The following is a 21,821-nucleotide window of genomic DNA, read 5'->3' on the forward strand; positions in this document are numbered from 1 at the left end:
ATATCTGAGACATTAAAAAAGTATTCATCGTTCCTCGGTTAAATTTGGATTTCAGATAAATGGTGAGTGCATTTTCATTATGTCTTATGCAATATCGGAGACACACTTTAAATGTTTTCATTGTGGATTCCATTATTTTCACTTGCTAAGTCTGCCAACCTCACCCACAAGGCGGCCCTACAGAGTGCCCAACTATTCCCTCCCCACCTCGGACTCATCTCGCAGCATCCCCCGCGCACTCCACTCCACCCACACTGCCCCCTTCCCTCTGGGCCTCTCCCTTAGCTGCTCTCCCTCCAGCGTCTCCATCTTCTCAAAGGGGTCATTTTTAAAATGACCTCTCAACTCACCACTGGCTGTGCCCCTTACTCTGCCCTGCTTCGGTTTCAGCCACTTCCCTTATTCCTGGGACTCCATACTCAACACCGACTCATTAAAGGAGAGGCTTATTTTGACACAGTTTTAGAGATTTCAGTCCTTGCAGGGTCATAAGGGCCTCGGCAGAGAGAAGCGGCTCACCTCGGGGCAGCCAGGGAAACCAGTGCAAGGAGGAGCTGGGGAGAGGCATCCCAGTGACCGCCCCTCTGAGCAGGCCTCGCCTCCTAACGTCATCTGTAGCGTCCCTTCCATTCCATCACCCTTCAAAAGCCGCCCTTCCTTTGAGTGCACGAGGCTCCGGAAACACTGGATATATAAACCGTGACAACTTCTTTCCTGGGCACCGAACTTCTAACGTCAGGCAGAAATCATTTTTCTCACCATCTGTGAGTCTCCACAGCTCAGGTGTTTTGCTCCATGTTTGGCATTGTATCCTGAGAGGCTAGAATAAATAGCACATAATTACACAGTAAATAGTTGAATAAACGAGCGGTTTCAGAGCCTATGCTCCTGGGCTTGGATGTCGCTCAGCGGTAGAGCGCTCGCCTGGCGTGTGTGAGGTTCTGGTTTTGATCTCGCCCCCTCCACACACAACAAAAGAGCCTGCGCTCATTTCCAGTGCACTGTGCGCCTTGTGCTTCAATGTTTCTTACGGCAAACATTTGAAGAAACCATGAGTGCACAGCCCGGAGAGGAGACTATTGGTAGGGACTGGGGGTGACCTTGTGTCCCGGCAGGAAGCGACTTCTGCCTCATTCTGGGTCAAGGCACAGATTTGTCCCCAGCCCTCTGCCCAGGCAACTGCCACACTCTCCATACTCTCAGCATTGCCCTCTACTAAACAACAAGAAACTTGTTATTTTCTTTGCACTAGGCCCTAGGCTAATCTTGTACGTAAGAATAAACAAGATAATTTCTGCCTAGAAAGGCCTTATGGTGATGATAAGGTCCTTGCCTGTCTGATGAAATAAAAGGGAATTGGGCCTGGCCGGCCCGAATCACTGCAGAAGCCACAATCCCAGATATTCCAGTCTCCCCCTGGTTACTTCCTACTCTGGTAACCCCCAAGAGAAAACCAGTGTGAATGCTAAGCAGGAGCGGGGAGAAGAACATCTGCTCTAACCTCTCCCTGACCCTGCTGCAGTAGCTCAGCAGAAATGAATTAAAGTGAGGAAGCCTGTTGGCGTCAGTCTCCTTTGACGCCAACAGGAAGGAGGAGCAGAGAAGCAGATTTGCTGCTGACAGTCATTTCCCCCCAGAAAGCCCCAGGAGGAAAAAATATTAGAGCTGAGATAATGATATTTACTAACAGCCTTGTACAAAGCTTTGACTTCCTTCTTTCTGTGCTATTGAGTGTTCCTGAATTATCATCTTAATAAACACTTGCTAGCAAGAAAATGCTGGGGCAGTTTACAGAGGTGTAATACAGTAGTAACATGGCTAAAATGTATCCAGCAGGAGGTGGAGAAAGGGGTGTCTTTGGAGAGTGTGGTTTGCAAAGCCCCTTTCCTTTTTTCCTTCATTCCAGGCAGACCCTCCAACAGGTACTAGGCTCCGTAAAAGGGCTGTCATTCACCTCAGTGAAAATTTAAGAGGAGCCTGTTTGACCCAGTCTGTGGGACTTCCTGTTTCCATGGTGGCTTAGTCTGTTTGTGCTGCTATAACAAAATATGTGATACGGGAAAATTTATAAATCTGTTTCTCACAGTTCTAGAGGCTGGGAAGTCCAAGATCAAGTTCCCAGCACCTGGTGAGGGCTTTCCTGCTACATCATCCCATGGCAAAAAGGCAAGAGAGCACACATAAGACAGAGAAAATGGAACTTTTATTTCCAGCTTTACAGAGGTATGACTGACAAAATTTGTCTACAGTTAAGGTATTTTAATCTGATGATTTGATACATAAATATATTGTAAACGGATTATCACAATCAAGCTAATAAACAGATCCATTGGCCTCACATAACTATGTCATATAACTATGTCACATAACTATTTCATGTCTGTGTGGTGAGAACACTTGAGATTTACTGTTAGCAAATTTCAAGAATAAAATATTTTATCATCTGTTGTCATGTGCTGTACTTGAGAGCTATTATCTCATAACTGAAAGTTTGTACCCTTGAACAGCATCCCCTTTTCCCTCACTACCTGACCACTGGTAACTACTATTCTACTCTGTCTCAAGTCCCTGTATAAATAGATCATGCAGTATTTGTCTTTGGGAGCCTGTCTGTTTCCTGCAGCACAATGTCCTCCAGTTTACTCATTTTGTCACAAATGTTAAGGCTGCTTTATTTTTTTAAAGTAGAATAATATTGGAGTGTGTGTGTGTGTGTGTGTGTGTGTGTGTGTGTGTGTACTTTATCTACCAGTGGGCATGTAGGTCGCTTCCATATTTTAGTTATTGTCAATAAGACTCCAAAAATGGGGGGTACAGTTATCTCTTCCAGCCACTGATTTCATGTTTTAAACATAAAACCAGAAGATTGCTTGATTATATGTTAGTGTTACTTTCAATTTTTTAGGAAACTCCGTGCCATTTTTCCATACCAGCTGTACCAGTTTACATTCCCATCAGCAGCACACGAGTTCCCTTTTCTCCATATCTTGTCTTTTTCATTATAGCCACCTAATAGATATGTCTCATGACTTTGTTTTAACATTTCCCTGATGGCTAGTAATATGAACACCTTTTCATATATTGTCCATTCATACATCTTTTTTTTTTTTAGGAATGTCTATTCATCTCCTTTTCCCAGTTTTTCATTGGATTTTTGTTACTGAATTATATGCATTATTTTTATTTATATATTTTGGATTTTTTTCTCAGCACTGGGTCTTGAACCCAGAGATATTCCACCATTGAGCTACATCCCAGCCCCTTTTAATTTTTTTTTAAATTACGGACCAGTTGTGGTGATGCATACCTGTGATCTCAGCACCCTAGGAGGCTGAGGCAGGAGGACTACAAGTTCCAGCCCAACCTGAGCAACTTAGCAAATCCGTGTCTCAAAATTTAAAAGGGAAGAAGGGCTGGGGATACAGTTCAGTGGGAAGGCCCTGCGCTTAATTCCCAGTACTGCAAAAAATATTGTTTGAATCAGGATCTTACTAAATTGCCCAGGCTGACCTTAAACTTGTAATCCAATTGTCTCAGCCTTCTGAGTATCTAGGATTACAGACTTCTGCCACTGCATCCTGCTTGGATATTAATTCTTTACAGAGTTTATGGTTTGTACATATTTTCTCTCATTCCCTAGACTGGCTTTTCACACCATTAATTGTTTCCTTTGCCCTGCCCACTCTTTTTGGTTTAATATAGTCCTCACTTGTCTATTTTTGCTTTTTATATCCTATGCTTGTGTTGTCATATCCAGAAAATCATTGCTAAAGACCAGTGTCAAGATTATTTCCTCCTGGGCCAGGGATTTAGCTCAGTGCCTCCACCACCTGCCTCACTAGTGCGATGTCCTGAGTTCAATCCCTGGTACTCCCCCCACCAAAAAAAAAAGATTATTTCCTCCTTTGTCTTCCTCTAGGAGTTTTACAGTTTCAGGTTTTATATTTAATTCTTTAATCCATTTGAATTTATTTTCGTGTATAGTATATGGTACACTAAGTATTTTTGTACTTTTCCATGTGAATATCCAAGTTTTTCTGGCACCATTTATTAAAGAGATTATCCTTTCTCCTTTCTGTTTTCTTAGTACCTTTGTCAAAGTCCATTTTCTGCAGATTCATGGATTTATTTCTGGGTTCTATTAGCCTGTGGGTCTGCACCATTCTATTCCTATTCCTGCAGTTTTGTAATAATTTAAAACCAGGGACTGTGACACCTCCAGCTTTAATTTTCTTTTTCAAGATTTCTTTAGCTATTTGAGGGGTTGTAGATTCCTTGTACTAGTATTAACATTTCAACAACTTCCAGCCCATGGACATGGAAAATCATATTTCAACTTACGCGTATCTTCTTCAATTTCTTTCATGAATGTTTTAATTTTTTTAGTGTACAAATCTTTCTCCTAATGGTTATGCTTATTCCTAAGTATTTTAGTATTCTTTTTGATACTTTTATAAATGTAAATTGTTTCATCTCCTTTTCTACTTCTTTTCAGATAGTTCATTATTAACATGTAGACGTGCTCTGCTTTTCTGTACATTGATTGTGTATCTTTCAACTTTACTAAATTTATTGAATTGTTGTTAACAGGTTCTTCTGGTAGATAAAAGTTAACTACATTATCTTCCGTTTTTCCAACACACCAAAAAGGAATTTTTTAGGAATGCTCTAGACTCAGTACTTAATTCCTAAACCTGGAATACCTTCCCTTGACTCTGTCTTTCATCCTGGGCACATTCAGGTGAGTGTGGGGACCCCACAGCTTTAGCTCTATGACTTTTTTTCTCATTTCATCCACCTGGCAGTTCTGCAGGTGGGAGTTGTGTGTCTGCAGTGTTCCGAGCTGCATACTGGTGGCCTTACAGCCCTGGGATTTCTGAGGCTGTCAATTCCCATAATTCTACTAGGCATTGCCCTAGCAAGGCCCCTCTGATGTAGTTCCCCCACTGCAACAAATCTCTGTTGGACTCCCCAGCTGCCCAATATTCTTTGAAATCTAGGTGGAGGCTACTATGGCCCAATAGTTCTAGTGTTCTGTGCATTTGCAGAATTAATACTATGTGGATCGCCAAAGCTTACGGCCTGTACTTTCCAAGATGTCAGGCTGAGTTTCACCTGAGCCTGCATGAGTCACAGCTGGGCATCTGAGTGCTGCCCTGGACTTCAGGAAGCAGATGCCCAACATGGAACAGAACAGCAAATACTGGGGTCCTGAGACAACCTCTCTGGAGACTTTGCTCCCAAGGCAAATTCTGGGTCTATGATGGGAGGGGCAGTTGGAAGATTTTCTAAATGCCTCGAGATCTTTCACTGTCTGCACAAATGACTCCCTCCTCCCCATGATAATCTCCTTAGCAAATAGTAACTTGGCTACATACTTGGTTTCTTCTCCTACAGATTCCTTTACACTCTTTTGGTGGCAAGACTATAAATTTTCCAGTGTTTCATTCTTTTTTCCATTTTATTATAAGTTCCATCTTTAAATCATTACCCTCTTTTCTCATTTTACTGTATGCAGTTGAAAGTATCCATGAAGCTCTTTTTTCCCCTTAGGAATATCTTCAGCCAGATACGCTAGCTCATTACTCTTAGGTTCTGCCTTCCCCAAAGTCCTAGGACAGGTACCCTTGTGGGTATCCTACTCAGGATCCCCTCCCAGCTAGTGACAGCTTTACTTCCTCGCCTTTATATATTTAAAAATAAATTTGCCTGCACCTTACCACCTTTGCTCGTGGTTTCATTCTTTGGCACTGTGATACATAACCCCAGCGTTCTGGTAACATTACTAGGGTGGCTTTTACTCTAGTTTCCAATACGTTGTTTCTTTTTTCTGTCTGAGACCGCAACAGAATGACCTGTACTAACCAGTATTCTGTCCATAATCACAGAGAAGATTCAGACTTTCCCTAGAACTCTCCTCTTCTGAGCCCTCACCAAAATCACCCTTAATGCCTCATTGACAGCAATCCAGTCTTTTTCAAATCTGCTCCTCCAATTTCTTCTAATTTCTATTATGTACTTCCAAAACTGCTGCCACATTTTCAGGTACTTGTTAATAGCAACAGCACCCCCCCCCATCTCTTGCCAAAAAAATCTTGGACCAGTTTTCTAACTTGGTCCATTTTCCACTGTATAACAAAATACAGGCAGGGAAAGTGATAGACAATAGAAGTTTATTTTACTCAAAATTCTGAAGACTGGGAAGTCTAAAATCAAGATTGCATCTGGCAAGGAACTTTTTCATACATCATTACACAGCAAAAGGGCAAGTGAACACCTGCTAGAGAGGGCAGGACCTTGAGAACATGTACAAGAGAGAACACACTATTATTACAAAGCCACTTCTATATTCACAGCACTAATCCACTTATGAGGGCTCCACCCTCATGACCTAATCATTCCTAAAATGTCACACTTCCTAATATGATCACAGTGACAAATTTCACCATGAGTTTTAGAAGGGACATTCAAACTATAGCAGAGATTGACAAGTTTTAAGAACTGTAAGGTGAGTTGGCAAATCAAAGACCTGGAAAGGCCAATGGTATGGCCCCAGTCTGAGTCTGGATGCCTAAGGCCCAGGAAAGCTAATGGTGTAGCTCCAATCTCAATGCTAGTAAGTTTGAGATCCAGGAAGGGATGATGTTTCAATCCAAGTCCAAAGGCAGAAAAAAGCTGATGTCCCACTTCAAAGGCAGTCCCACAAGAGGAATTTCTCCTTATTTGGAGAAGAGTCAGCCTTTTAGTTATATGTAGGCTTTCAATTGATTGAATGAGACCCACTGAAGGAGGACAGTCTCTTTCATTCAGCCCACTGATATAAAATTTCACCCAAAATACCCTCACAGAAACATGCAGAATAATGTTTGATAAATACATGGGTACAGTACTTCATATCCCAGTTAGGGTGACATATAAAATTAACCATCACACTACTGAAATTAAAATGGTATTAATCTAAACTGTAGTGGTTTAAGATGTTAATTGTAATCTCTACAGAAACCACTAAGAAATAACTAAAAAATTTAAAACACATAATCATGTCAGTAAATACAGAAAAAAGCATTTGACAAAAATTTAATACTTTTCATCACAAAAACACTCAACAAACTAGGAATAGAAGGGAACTCCATAAACTGGTAAAGGTCACTGACGAAAAACATGCCGGTAACATTGTACTTCATGGTAAAGACTGAGATCTCTCCCCATAGGATCAGGCAGAGAGAAGGGTGTATACCAACCATGTCACCATATTCAACATTGTACTAGAAGTTCTACTCGGGAAAATAAGACTACTAAAATAAATGGCATTCAGATTGGAAAGGAGAAAGAAAGTCTATATGTTCAGATAAACATGATCTTATATAAATGAAAATCCCAGGACACACATACCCCATTTTAGAGCTAAAAGACAGGCTTCAGCAAAGCCAAGGATTAAAGATCCATATACAAAAATCAGTTGTATTCCTATTCACTAGCAAGGAATAACCTGAAAATGAATTTAAGAATACAATCTCCTTTCATATAGCATCAACAAGAATAAAGCACCTAGAAATAAATTTAACAAAAGAAGTTTAAGTTGTATATACTAAAAACTACAAAACATTGCTGGAAGGAATTACAAGATACCCAAGTAAATTAAAAGATATTCCATGCCCGTGTATTGCAGACAATGTTGTTAAGTTGTCCATACTGGGCTGAGGGTTGGGTAAGGCCCTGGGTTTGATCCCCAGCATTGTAAAAAAAAAAGTTGTTACTCTACAGATTGATCTATACACCCAACACAATCCTTATCATAATCCCAGGTGCTTTTCTATCAAAATTGAAAAGTTGGTCCTAAAATTTATAAGTAAATACAAGGGCCTCAGAAGAGAAAAACAAAAACAAAAACAAGATATCCACACATGCAGATTTAAAAACTAAGATTTTATGGTACTTATAAAAGGATACACATTTAGAATTGATAGTGTAGAAATAAATCCATATATTTAGAGTCAAATGATTTTTAACATGGGCACCAAGATGATTAATTTGAAAAATACCATTATTTCAACAAACAGTGGTAGAACAAATGGACAGCTGTATGAAAAAGACTGAAGTGGGACTCTTCCTCGGACTAGATATAAAATTTCAAATGGATCCAAAACCTAATTCAAAGTTGAAACTGTGAAATTCTTTGAAAGTATGGATATAAATCTTAGTAATCCTGGGTCGGGCAATTATTTCTTGAATAGGAACAAAATAATTTTAAAAATAGATAAATTGGATTTTGTCTAAATTAATAACTTGGGCTTCAAAAGATACCATCAAGAAAATGAAAAGATAGTCTATAGAATGATACAGAATTTTTGCAAATAATATAGATAAGAAACTTGTATCTAAAATAGATAAAGAACTCTTGCAATTCAATGAGGAAAAAATGAACAGCCCAATTTAAAAATGGGCAGATCCCTAGAATAGCAAAGACCATTCTAGGCAACAGAGACATGACAAGGAGGTATTACAATCCCCAGTGTGAAACTATACCACAAAGCCACTGTGATAAAAACAGCATGGTACTGGCAAAGAAACAGACCTGAGGATCAGTGGAATAGATTAGAAGTACTCAGCTACTTCATCTTTGACAAAGGAGCCAACCATCCTTACTGGAGGAAATATAGCCTCATCAATAAATTGTGTAGGAAAAACTGGATTTTAACCTGCCAGAGATTAAACCTAGACTACTAAACTAAAATTGAAATGGATTAAATATCTAAATATTAAAACAGAAACATTAAACTTGCTGGAAGATATGTCAGGTACTCTTGTAGACATTGGAATAGGAAAAGACTTTATGAACAAATCCTCAGTAGTACAGGAACTAGCACAAAGAATCAACAACTGGGATCCCATTAAAAAGCTTCTGCACTGCAAGAGAAATCACCAACAGAGCTAAGAAATAATCTACAATGTGGGGAAAAAAATTAACCAGCTGTTCCTCAGACAAAGGTCTACTATCTAGAATATATAAAGAACTCAGAAAAATCAGACCTCACAAATATAAAGGCTCAATTAAAAAACAGGCATCTGATGTGAACAGATATTTCTCAAAGAAGTAAAGGTGACAAATAAATATATGAAAAAAATGTTCATCACCAATCATTCAAGAAATGCAGATGAAAACAACGCTGAGATTCCACCTCACCCCAGAAAGAATGGCTGCTGCTATCAAGAAATCAACCAATAGCAAGTGCTGGTGGGGTTGTAGGGAGAAAGGAACCCTTCTCCATTGTTGGTGGGAGTGCAGACTGGTGCAACCACTATGGAAATCAATATGGAGATACCTCAAACAACTACGATTAGAGGTCCCATTTGACCCAGCTATGCCTCTGCTGGGTATCTTTTCAAAAGCTTTAAAGAATCATACCACAGCAACATATATGTACCCATGCTTATAGCAGCATAGTTTGCAATAGCTAAAATTTGGAAACAGCCCAATTGCCCATCAATGGGAGACTGGATAAAGATGTGGTTTTTCTATAAAATGGAGTACTACAAACCATAAAGAATGAGAAACTAGAGAGATTTATAGCTAAGTGAATGCACACTGAGACCATACTCTTAAGTGAAATAAATAGGACACACATATGTAAATACCAAATAGTTTCTCTGATGTGCAAAACTAAAAGCGTAAATAAGATTCAAATTGTATAAGTAATAATGTGAAATAGGAAGAAAAGGTCTAAAGGAGTAGGGGAAGTGGGAAGGGTAGGGGAAAGGAAAGAAGGGATAAAAATATGAGAAAAGGGCAAATGAAAACAAAGTCTTTGTAAATAGGACAGGGTGGAGGGAGTGAAGGGAGAGCAGGGGGATGGGGAAAAGTAAAAATTAAGATACATCGTGTAGCCAGGGATTTAGCTCAGCGGTTCGGTGTCCTGCCTCACAAGCACAAGGACCTGAGTTCAATCCCCGGTACCAAAAAAAAAAAAAAAAAAAACATCATGTAAAGGTGTAAGATGCCAATGATGAATGTAACTGTACTCTGTACCTAAAAAGTACCAATAAACTTAGTGGAAAAAATAAATAAAAATGGGCAGAGGATCTGAATAGGTCTTTCCACAAAGAAGATAAACAAAATAACCATTAAACATAAAAAGATGCTGCATATTAGCCATCGTGGAAATTCAAAGGGAAGTCACAGTGTAACACTTCACATTTATCAACATGGCTATAATAAAAAACATAATAACAAGGCTTTGTGAAGATATACAGAAACCAGAAACGTCATACATTACTGGGGGGAATGTACAATGATGCACCCCTTTGGAACACAGTCTAGCTAAATATAGAATTACATGATCCAGTAATTCTATTTCTAGTATATACTCAAGAGAAATGAAAACTTATGTCCTTACAAAAAACTTGTACACAGATGTTCATAGAGGCTTTATTCATAATAGCCAAAAAGTGGAAGCAACCCAAATGACCCACAGCACCTAGTGAATGGATAATCAAGATGTGGTATAATCGTGCAACGGAATATTACTCAGCAATACAAATGAATGAAGTACTGGTTCGTTATACAACATTATATAAAGGGAAAGAGGCCACAGACAAAAAGCCTATGTATTAGATTTATAAAAGATCCCAGATGGGCAAATCCATAGAGAAAGATTAAAATTGTCAGAAGCCATGGGAAAGGAGAACAGCTAATGAATAGAGTTTCTCTTGGGGATACATGGTGTTCTGGAACGTGATAATAATAATGATATTCTGGTATATGCCCAGTATAAATTAGGTTTGCTTGTTTATTTTGGTACTGGAGACTGAAACCAGGGCCTTCATATTGCCAGCCATATATATATTTTTTTTATTATTATTTTTTTTTAATGAAACAAGGTCTTGTTAAGTGGCTAAGTTGCCTGGGCTGGGTTCAAACTTGTGATCTTCTGCCTCAGGCTCCCAGAGTGCTGAGATCAAGGCAAGAGCTATCAGGTCTGGCTTATAACCCAGTTTTTTAAAAATTAATAAAAACCTTTGATGGGTGCACAAGCCCATATACGATCAAGCAGAGAGCTGTTGACTTCACAGACTCCAGGAGAGGCTTAAAACAAAGATATACAAGACCACAGGCCCACTTTTTGGTTTTCTGATCGAAGGCTCCAGGGTAGGACAGAGATTTTTTAAATGTTTATAGCTCCATGAATATTTCTAAACCCTATCTCCATCCTACCCTAGATAAGAGTGAACCTAGATTTTTTTTTTTTTATACCAGGAATTGACTTTGGGTTTGCAAGGCAGGTGGTGGAACAACTGAACTAAATTCCCATCCTGAACCTAGATTTTTTTTTTTTTATACCAGGAATTGACTTTGGGTTTGCAAGGCAGGTGGTGGAACAACTGAACTAAATTCCCATCCTGAACCTAGATTTTTTTTTTTTTATACCAGGAATTGACTTTGGGTTTGCAAGGCAGGTGGTGGAACAACTGAACTAAATTCCCATCCTGAACCTAGATTTTTTTTTTTTTATACCAGGAATTGACTTTGGGTTTGCAAGGCAGGTGGTGGAACAACTGAACTAAATTCCCATCCTGAACCTAGATTTTTTTTTTTTTATACCAGGAATTGACTTTGGGTTTGCAAGGCAGGTGGTGGAACAACTGAACTAAATTCCCATCCTGAACCTAGATTTTTTTTTTTTTATACCAGGAATTGACTTTGGGTTTGCAAGGCAGGTGGTGGAACAACTGAACTAAATTCCCATCCTGAACCTAGATTTTTTTTTTTTTATACCAGGAATTGACTTTGGGTTTGCAAGGCAGGTGGTGGAACAACTGAACTAAATTCCCATCCTGAACCTAGATTTTTTTTTTTTTATACCAGGAATTGACTTTGGGTTTGCAAGGCAGGTGGTGGAACAACTGAACTAAATTCCCATCCTGAACCTAGATTTTTTTTTTTTTATACCAGGAATTGACTTTGGGTTTGCAAGGCAGGTGGTGGAACAACTGAACTAAATTCCCATCCTGAACCTAGATTTTTTTTTTTTTATACCAGGAATTGACTTTGGGTTTGCAAGGCAGGTGGTGGAACAACTGAACTAAATTCCCATCCTGAACCTAGATTTTTTTTTTTTTATACCAGGAATTGACTTTGGGTTTGCAAGGCAGGTGGTGGAACAACTGAACTAAATTCCCATCCTGAACCTAGATTTTTTTTTTTTTATACCAGGAATTGACTTTGGGTTTGCAAGGCAGGTGGTGGAACAACTGAACTAAATTCCCATCCTGAACCTAGATTTTTGTGTATTCCTGGTTTTGTTGTTTAGGACTTCCCAGTTGTTAGAATACCATGTTAGGTATCAAAATCAGGAAATCTAGATGCTGCTCATCGTAAATTATTTCATTCTATACCAATCCATTATCTTTCATACTCTTTCAAGAACATCTGCTGTCACTCACATTTCATAAAGAATATTTACAAAGTATATTGGTCATTGATATTTCTTTTCTCAAACTCAGGCCAAAATCTCAATTGCATCAGGCATGTAGAGACATTTCATAAATGTTATTTATTTTCCCTTCACTGTGTCAATTTATGTCTAAGCCCTCAATCCTTAGGAATGAATAGCTTTCCCTAAATGTAGCTTAGGGTTATGTAAAAAAAAAGAATTTATAAGAATTAATATTAATCTAAGAAGAAATGTGAATTCTAGCAAAAAAGAGAACTCACCTTCATCCCTGAAGAGTGTTATATAAGTCTGTTTCTCTGAGTCTCCATCTTGGCAAATATTAGAACATGCACTCTTCAGGGTTTTCCCCAAAACAGTGGGTCCCTAAAAGAGAAAAATAACTTGTGACAAGAACCCTGAGGAGGCCTCAGTCTGTTTCCATGATTTATGATCTCTTTGCCTCAGTAACGATTCCAGCAATTTGGTCCAGACCCACAAGTGGCCATGTCTGACATTTTAGCAGCAATGGGCAAGTACCCTTCTGAGTCGGGCTCTCCAGCCACACAGAGCTCACAAATCACCTTTCTTCCCTGCAAGGTTATCATCGACTGCTTAATTATAGAAGAGAAGTTTGCATCTGTGGCCAAGAACCAGGGCCAGATTTACTCAAATATGAACCGGTTTCCAGTTTCCAAGCACAGTCAGTATCAAGGGATCCATAAGCTTCTAAGACTATAGGATCGAAGAAAAATGTTGGTCTTTCCAAGTTGAACACTGCTATGAATTCATGAATGGCTGCTTACAATTTCTAAAAAAAAACAACTGCTAGGCTAAAGTGAGATGTGAAGAAAACAAAATTAACCATCAAGATGACCTACAAAAAATTCTTCCCACCTATTTCCATTCTTCTTCCTGAAAAAAATAATACGTGGGGCAGTTTGGTATGGCCCTTCAAGAGGCAAAGGAGAATAAACTGCCTTCAAGATTCTTCAACTCTTAATATTGTAAAATCCAATGTTTCTGAAATGTTGTGGTTATTGCGTTGATAGCTAACACATACACATTGTACAAGACATAAGCCTATAGAAAAAAATCTCCATCCATCCATTTTGTTTAATCTTCCAGAGTCTTATCACAGAAGCTATTCTAAATCTTGAGGAGACAGCAGCAAGCAAAAGTTTCCCTGTCCTCAGAAGCTTACATTCTGCTGTGGAGAAACACTAAATAGGTGTGGGTACTAATAAAACCCACAAGATAATTAAAGTACCCTGAGAAGGATGGCCATTTAGGTAGGAAGAAATCCAGATGCATGTGGTTCCATAAAACCTGGCAAAGAACCTGGACATGGGGTACCACGTAATCCCAGCATTCTAGGAGGCTGAGACAAGAGGGTTTCAAGTTGAAGGCCATCTGTGCAACTTAGCAAGACTGTGTCTCTAAATTTTTTAAAATGTTTTTTAAAGACTGGGGTTATAATTCAGTATGAACACTCTGGGTTCATTCTCCAGTACTGGGAAAATAAAAACAAAAACAATGAAATCCAACTTAGCAAAGACAGCATTTCAAAAGTGAAAGTGCTGCCAGTCATGTCAAGGGCCACACAAAGTCAAGTGAAATAGAGACAAAGAGTTGCTGGCTTTGGCCAAGTGATGGCAACTGGTAATCTTTTTTTTTTTTTTTTTTTTTATTGAGTTTATTGGTACATTTAGGGATACAGTACAGTTACATTCATTGTTGGGATCATGTACCTTTACATGGCAAGTCTTGATTCTCATTTTTTCCCCTTACCTCTGCCCTCCCTTCCCCCCCTCCTCCCCTCCCCATCTACAAACACTTTATGTTCATCTTTTCATTCTCTCACATTTTTTCTTTTCCCTTTTTGTTCTTCCCCTACGTATCACACCTTCCCTACACCTTTAGCTCCTTTCCTCCCATTTCTAAATGTCAGTAATCTTATTAGAATCTCATGCATTGTTGCAGAATATTCACACCAGGGAAACTATTTGGTATTTACACATGTGTGACTTATTTATTTCACTTAGGAGTATATCTTCAATATGGATCCATTTTCCTATGAATGAATCTATTCTCTTGCTCTTTATGGCTGAGTAATATTCCATTTTATAGAAAAACCACAACTTCTTTATCCAGTTTCCAACGGATGGGCAAATAGGTTGTTTCCAAGATTTAGCTATTACAAACTGTGCCGCTATAAACATGGGAGCACATACTTCTCTGTGATATGATTCTTTTAGTTCTCTTGGAAAGATACCCAACAGAGGGATGGCTGGGTCAAATGGAACCTCCAGTCCAAGCTCTTTGAGGTATCTCCATATTGTTTTCCATAGTGGTTGCACTAGTCTGCACTCCCACCAACAATGGAGGAGGGTTCCTTTCTCCCCACACCCCCGCCAACATTTGTTATTGTGTGATTTCTTGATAGCAGCCATTCTTTGTGGGGTGAGGTGGAATCTCAGTGTTGTTTTCATCTGCATCTCTCGAATGACCAGTGATGTGGACATTTTTTCATATATTTTCTTGCTGCTTTTACTTCTTTGTCTGAGAAATGTCTGTTCATTTCGGATGCCCATTTTTGGATCGGGTCTTTATATTTGGGGGGGCTGATTGTTTTGAGTTCTTTATATATCCTTGATAATAGTCCTTTGTCTGAGGTACAGCTGGTAAAAATTTTTTCCCACATTGTAGATTGTCTCTTAGTTCTGCTAATGGTTTCTTTTGAAGTACAGAAGCTTTTTAGTAAGATGAGATCCCAGGCAACTGGTAATCTTAATCATTGTTTTAATAGGCTGCTATTGAAGAAGGTTTATAACTAATAAGGATTATAACATCATATGGAGGAATATTGATTTTTAAAAATAGGTGGAAAAAGAAATAGAACCCAGGTGAAGGTAAATACAGACCGAAAGAATGTATTATATCGAGACATGTCTGCTGTATTCCTATGAAATAATCTAGAAGTAAAAGAGAGCTAGTTAAGGAAAGAAAGGGGATAACTTCAGAAATAAAGCCCTTGAAATTGTAAGAAGGGGCAGGAATGAGGTCCAAGACGAGGCACAAAGGAAAAACGGCACAAGGAGGCTCAGCCTGAGGTAGGAGAGAGCTGCACCTTCTGTGCTAAAAGCCTACCGCACTTTCACAATGCATAAATACACACATCTGTGTGTGTATTTTTCTAACTCAAATAGCAAATGGTAGAATGCCCTACATACTATCTTGTATATTTAACTGTATCTTTAAGTTTATATTTATAGACTTTCTTATTCCTTTTGACAGCTGCATAGTATTGTTGCTATACCATAATAACTTCTAATCCTCAGCTGATGGACACTACATTCTAGGATTTTTCTATTGCAAATAATTTTTAATGAGTAGCTTTGTAAAAATATACTAGTGGATTTGCAGAATAAATTACTAGAAATGAAATTGCTAGGTCAAACAGGATGAACATTTTAATTTTAAAAGCTAATCGGAGTCAGGCGTGGTGGTGCACACCTGTAATCCCAGCACTTGGGAGGCTGAGGCAGGAGGATCGCTGTGAGTTCAAGACCAGCCTGAGCTACATAGTGAGTTCCAGGTCAGCCTCAACTACATAGTGAGACCCTGTCTCAAAAAACAAACAAACAAACAAAAAACAACAACAAAAGCTAATCGGGACAAGGGATTTAGCTCAGTGGCAGCATGCCTGCCTCACAAGCACAGGGTCCTGAGTTAGATCACTGGTACCAAAAAAAAAAAAAACAAAAAAAAAAACGCTAATCAAACTGACTAGTTAATACCAGTTTATCAATCCAAATAAAGTGCTTATTTATGCTTCATCCACTCAGTAAACACTTTTTAATATTTTCAGTCTACTTTATCTCATAGATTTAATTTTCCTTTATCTTATTCATGAGGTTGAATATCATTTCATGTTTAAAATCCATTTACGTATCCTCCCTGTTTCTTCCCTTATTTTTCCATGGGGTTACTTGTCTTTTTTGTTTGTTTTTTGGGTTTTTTTGGTACCAGGGATCAAACTCCAGATCTTGCACTTGCAAGGCAGGTGGTGGAATCACTGAAGTAAATCCCCAGCCCTACTTGTCTTTTTTCATTAATATGTAGGAACTATTTATATCTTAAAAGATTTAGAGTTTTATTTGTCATGTTGCAAATTATTTTCCCCTGTTTTTTCATGTACCTGTACCTTATTTCTTATGTGTCAAAGTTTTGTAAACTGTTGTATAAATTATGTATTTTGCTGTCCACTATGTAAATCTATGTAGTTTGTAAAAAGTCAAGACTTTCTCTTATTTGGTTCCTGAATTTTGTGTCATGCTTAAAAGTTCTTCCCCACTTTATAATTTTAATAAAAGTACAAAGATATTGATTTTTAAGGTTTAAGTTCTTGATGCATCTGATATTTGTCTTTACTAAGAAATAAGTTAGGGATTCAACTTAATATTTTTATGGCCATCCATATTCCTAATGCCATTTATTTATATCTTGCTGTGTTAAACCTTGACTAGATTCCTGACCATGCCAATGGAGAAAGGCTAAAGAAAAACAGCATGTGTTGAGCTATTTGATGAATGAAAATAGAAGAATTCATGGGCAAATGAATACTGGGAATAGGAAGTTCACAAAGAACCACTTGGCAAAGACTTGGCACCTGAGTGTAGTTTCTCTTTGCAGCCTGGTTTACACATTTGCCTCGGGTGACTAAAACATTTGTGTTGAAGATCCACCCAATGATGAAGGCCTGCAATGTCTTCGCTGACTCCAGTGATTTCCGTCTTCTATCCCTTCGTGCACACCCGCAGCTACATTCTGACTCTCGCTTGTATCTGGAGTAGTTCAGCTTCTGGGCAACAAAACTCATACAACCTCCCTTTATTCCCAGCTCTGTGCCTCCCTTATTACTACCTCCACCTTCACCCATGCATGGCCTGGTGCTTGGACCTTTCTGGTTTCTCTCATCAGCTTCTTCTGCCTTTCCCTTTCTTTTCTCTCCAATCATTCTAACACTGATTAGCTCTGAATTTCTTCTTTTATTTTTGTCTTTTCTGCACCTATGGATCAAAACCCAACTCTGTATTAATATGAATCTACCTCCTCCAGGAAAATATCACAGACTATAATATATCACATACTATGGGGAAAAAGTCATACTCTGTGTGAACTGATGCCGCTACATACTGAGTCCGAAATGCACTGGATCCTCAAAACTGTCTGACAATCACATTTATCTCCAGATTTCTCCATGCCTCATTTTCACAATCTCTCTTTAAGGTTTCTCCACTCAAGTCTCCTCCCTCTTTTCCACACTCAGACACACCAGACTGGAGAAACCAGCTTACTCCTCACAGCAAAGTGGGTGTTACTGTCTGTTGTCCATTTTATGTTGATACAACAAAATATCTGAGACTAGAAAAAGAAAAATATTTATTTTGGTTCCCAACTTTGAAGGCCTAAGAGGATGGTCCCAGCATCAGTTTCTTGTGGACACAACTGTGTGAAAGAAAGTATATATGTGTGTAAGAAAGAGGTAGAGGGAGAGAGACATCATAAGGCAAGAAGGGAAGCAAGATATCAAGCCAAGAAAACCAAACTCATATTCATACCTGTCTGTTCTAAAAAACCTGGTATTAGGTCATAGCTCAAAAACATATAGCTGTGGGCTGGGGATTTAGCTCAGTGGTGCTGTGCCTGCCTTACAAGCATAAGGTCCTGAGTTTGATCCCTGGTACCAAAAAATGAAAACAAAAACATATAGCTGTGTGGTATCTGAGCTTCAGCTTTTTCAACATACTGTGATGTAAAGTATCATATATTTGTTTACCTGCTACTTACAGAGCTCCTGCTCTAGACCAACTCAGTGTTAGGCACAGAGGATATCTCATGATATCTCATGGTTATGCAGCTTACATTCTCATGGAGGAGACAGATAGATGAACACTGGGTCAGGCATTCAAAGTTAATAAATGAGCAGAAACAAGCAAGTTGAGACCATTACTGTAGAGAGTAGTGTCTTAGTTTATTTTCTATTGCTATAACAGAACACATGAGACAAAGTAATTTATAAAGAAAAGAGATTGTTTAGCTTATGATTCTAGAGGTTGAAAGTCCAAAATCAGGCAGCCACATCTGAGGAGGGCTTTGTATTATTGTCATAACAGGGTGGAAAAGTAGAAAGGCTTGTGGGTACAGGCAGGAGAGACAAAAATGCAAAGGGCGCCTTGCTTTAATTAACAGTCAACTCTCAAGAGAACAAACCCATTTCCATGAGAATGAATCCATAAGATCAAAACTTACAAAATGTTACAATGTAGAATGGCCTCTGCTATCTCTAACAGCACTTTGCTTTATTAAGTTCAGAATTAACAAACATCAGAGGCATTAACCACTGAATGAGGCATTTGGTCTTATCCTGTGATAGCAGGGCACATCAAGACCCTGAGCTCCGAAGTTCTGTAAACCACTTGATTGTAAAAGTGTCAAGATGAAAAGAACCATTGTTAACATTTGCTTTCCTGACCCTGAACACCCCCTTCCTATGGGCTAGGATAGAGAGCTAGGTGAATCTTAAAGGTAAACTCCCCTAACTACAAAGAATTGCTACATCTGGGTGGAAAGTTAACTGTCTTGTGACCATGATTTGTATATTGGTAATGTGAACTGGAGAATGAAATGTAACCACCTGAATGAGATCAAGGCTGTAAAACTCTATAAAAGAGAGAGCTGTAAGGCAGTAAAGGGTCAATCTCTGGCACTGCTTATTGTACAATTGGCCTTTTGTTGACAAAATAAACTTCTTATTTTACTTCCATTTTGCATTTCTGTGTGTGTGACTTACCAATTCCTTCTGCAACAATTAGGGTGGTTCCCACATGACCTAATCATTTCTTAAAGATCCTTTCAAGACCACTGCTTTAGGAATTAAGGTTCTAACATACAAGCTTTTGGGAGACACATTCATACCATAGCAGATGATAAGGGGACATGTGCAGTCTGGAAAGGAAGTAGCATTAACTTGAACTAAAGTCTGAAGATTAAAAAAGTAACCTGCCCTATACTCAGGTTGAAGAAGAGTTTTCCAGGTAGAACAATAGCAGGTGCAAAAGTCTGAGACTGAATTTTCCAGGGAATAGAAAGGAGGCTCATATGGCCAACATCACCCAGAGATGGCAAGTAAGAATGTGGTGGTGTTAAGATGACACCAGGGAGTATATTATTCAAAGAGCACCACAAAGCCACTGACATAATTTTGCACTGAAAAGTTGTGTGTTATTTTGGTTGCATATAGAAATTTTCTCTCTCTCTCTCTCTATTGTACCGGGGATCAAACTCAGGAATCAGGAGCTAAATGAGCTAAATCCCCGGCCCATGGATGCACATGGACATTCTTAAGGGGAACACGATCGAGTAGAGTGTCTACAAGACTTGCCAACAAGAAGGTTGGTGACTTTGAGGGCTAAGAGGAGGGATGGGAGCTTGATTATCATGGATAGAAGAATGAATGGAGAAATGAGATGTTAAACAACTTGCTCTAGAGATTTTGCTGTGAGCCAAAATAAACTTCTGCTCCTTTAACTTGTGGGTGTCAGGTTATTTGACTTAGCAACAAGAAAGTAACTAAGATATTCTTTTCCCTAAAAATGTTTTTAAAATTATGGTTCTCTTATTCAAGTCCTGGGAGTGTACAGAGTGGCTCAAAGAATCATACAGATTTGAATGGTTGTAACTTTGGCCGGTATAGGCAAAAGTTTATTTTCCAGGAATTCCCAGGAACTGTAAATGGAAAAGCTTTGTGTTTTAAATGCCTGTCAGAGTGCATTTGGTGCTCGCAGGATGAAATTGGACTACAGCTCACTTCAGCCTGAAAAAGTGCTTTGGAGGGTGTTGCCAAGAACCGGAGACCAGGTATAATGATCTTTCTCTTTCTCTCTGCTGCTTCTGTCCTGTCCTCAGTTGGATCATGGTACAGGGAATTCCTTGTCTCCAGACAGGTTTTCCTGCATTTCCATTTTTTCTGTGACAGCTGCGGGGAGGATATGTTTGTGAGTTTATAGCTTGTTTGCCTTTGGTCTTTTATTTGCTAAATATGTACCAAATGTATACATTTCCCCATTTAGCACTGTATATGAGGACTTAAATGACCAAAGATTAGCCACCAGGAAAAATTGACAAAGCTACTTAGGTAATCTACAACCAGGATAAACTACTCTAGTGGAAGGGAAAGAGGCTAACTGGATTTTGTCCTTAAGTCGTTGTTTCAAGATCTGGGCATGGATATAGCTTATATGATCTGCTAATGAATCAGTTAATTTATCTCTTCAGTAAATACATCTGTTTGTGCCCACTTAGTTACTTACTGCCTGGATAAGAAAATATTCCTTCTTATTTTCAAGATGATAGCATCCAAATAGACTTCTGTTTCCCTCCCTGCCAACCCAAAGGCAGCATCCTAAGGATTCTCTTCTCTTTTTTTTGAACCTGGGATCGAACTCAGAACCTTGCACTTGTGAGGTAGGTGCTGCGCCACTGAGCTAAATCCCTGGCCCATGTAGTTTCCCTTCTTAAGGTTACTTCTTCTCAAAGCCCACTTTTGTCACATTTCCAGCCAGTCTCCCTTTCCAGAGGAATTTGATGTGTATTCTTTATGTATTCCCAGGTACTGTGATGTCAGTTATCATTGCCTTGGCTTGATTGCCATGTAGTTGTTTCATGCATGTCTTATTTGCCCAAGTGTAATTGTAAGACCTTTATACTTCTTTGAATTCCCTTCAGCTGGGTAAAATACTACAGACCCCAAATTAATTTCAACACACTGCTCTATCCCCATGGATCTTAGCTTCATGGGGAGGCAAGAGATACCCAAGTAAAATAGTTTGTTCAAAAAGACAAAGCAACCATAATTTAGTGCCAAATATGGAAGGTAGGCCCAGGAGGTACTGTGCTAATGATGTCACTAGAAAGAGTCACCAGGCTGGGCATTCTGAGAAGGCTCCTTCTTTGCTTGTGACAGTTGTTATTTGCCCTAGAGGATAAGTAGGGCTGGCTGTAGAAGTGAATGCAGCTAGCACAGTAGCATTACAGCCACTGTCATTTTGTCTTTTTCACACAAACACCTCTGCTTCCCTAAAAGGATTTGTCCACAGACAAGACACACTCTCGCCCCTAGAAATATCACAGCAAAGTTTACTTCTGTCCTCTTTTCCCACTCTCCAAAGCCCTTTTATCACCATTCTATTTTTTTCAACCTCTATTTCTATGAAAAGATTTATCTTTATGGTTCAGCTCCCTAAAAGAAAGTGCCGAGAGCAGGAATGTGGGTACAGCAAGGTTGCATGCACTTTCCTTCACTGCTTCTGGGTGCTTTTCTGTGCTTTT

The 21,821-nt window shown here is 39.0% G+C and overlaps 1 long non-coding RNA gene across 1 annotated transcript in view; it reads right to left on the reverse strand.

Annotated features, from left to right (window-relative positions):
• Positions 1-483: 483 nt before the first annotated feature.
• The window catches only part of LOC104866367, a 77,843-nt gene continuing 56,505 nt past the window's right edge, over positions 484-21,821 (reverse strand). Inside the window, exons 2-3 of the long non-coding RNA XR_781437.1 lie at positions 12,713-12,815; positions 484-820 (exon numbers count right to left, since the gene is read on the reverse strand). This is a non-coding gene — a long non-coding RNA (uncharacterized LOC104866367). The remainder of the gene's footprint in view (positions 821-12,712; positions 12,816-21,821) is intronic.

Source organism: Fukomys damarensis, unplaced genomic scaffold (assembly GCF_012274545.1).
Source record: "Fukomys damarensis isolate Sample0158 unplaced genomic scaffold, DMR_v1.0_HiC HiC_scaffold_11, whole genome shotgun sequence".
In the NCBI taxonomy this organism is placed as follows: Eukaryota; Metazoa; Chordata; class Mammalia; order Rodentia; family Bathyergidae; genus Fukomys; species Fukomys damarensis.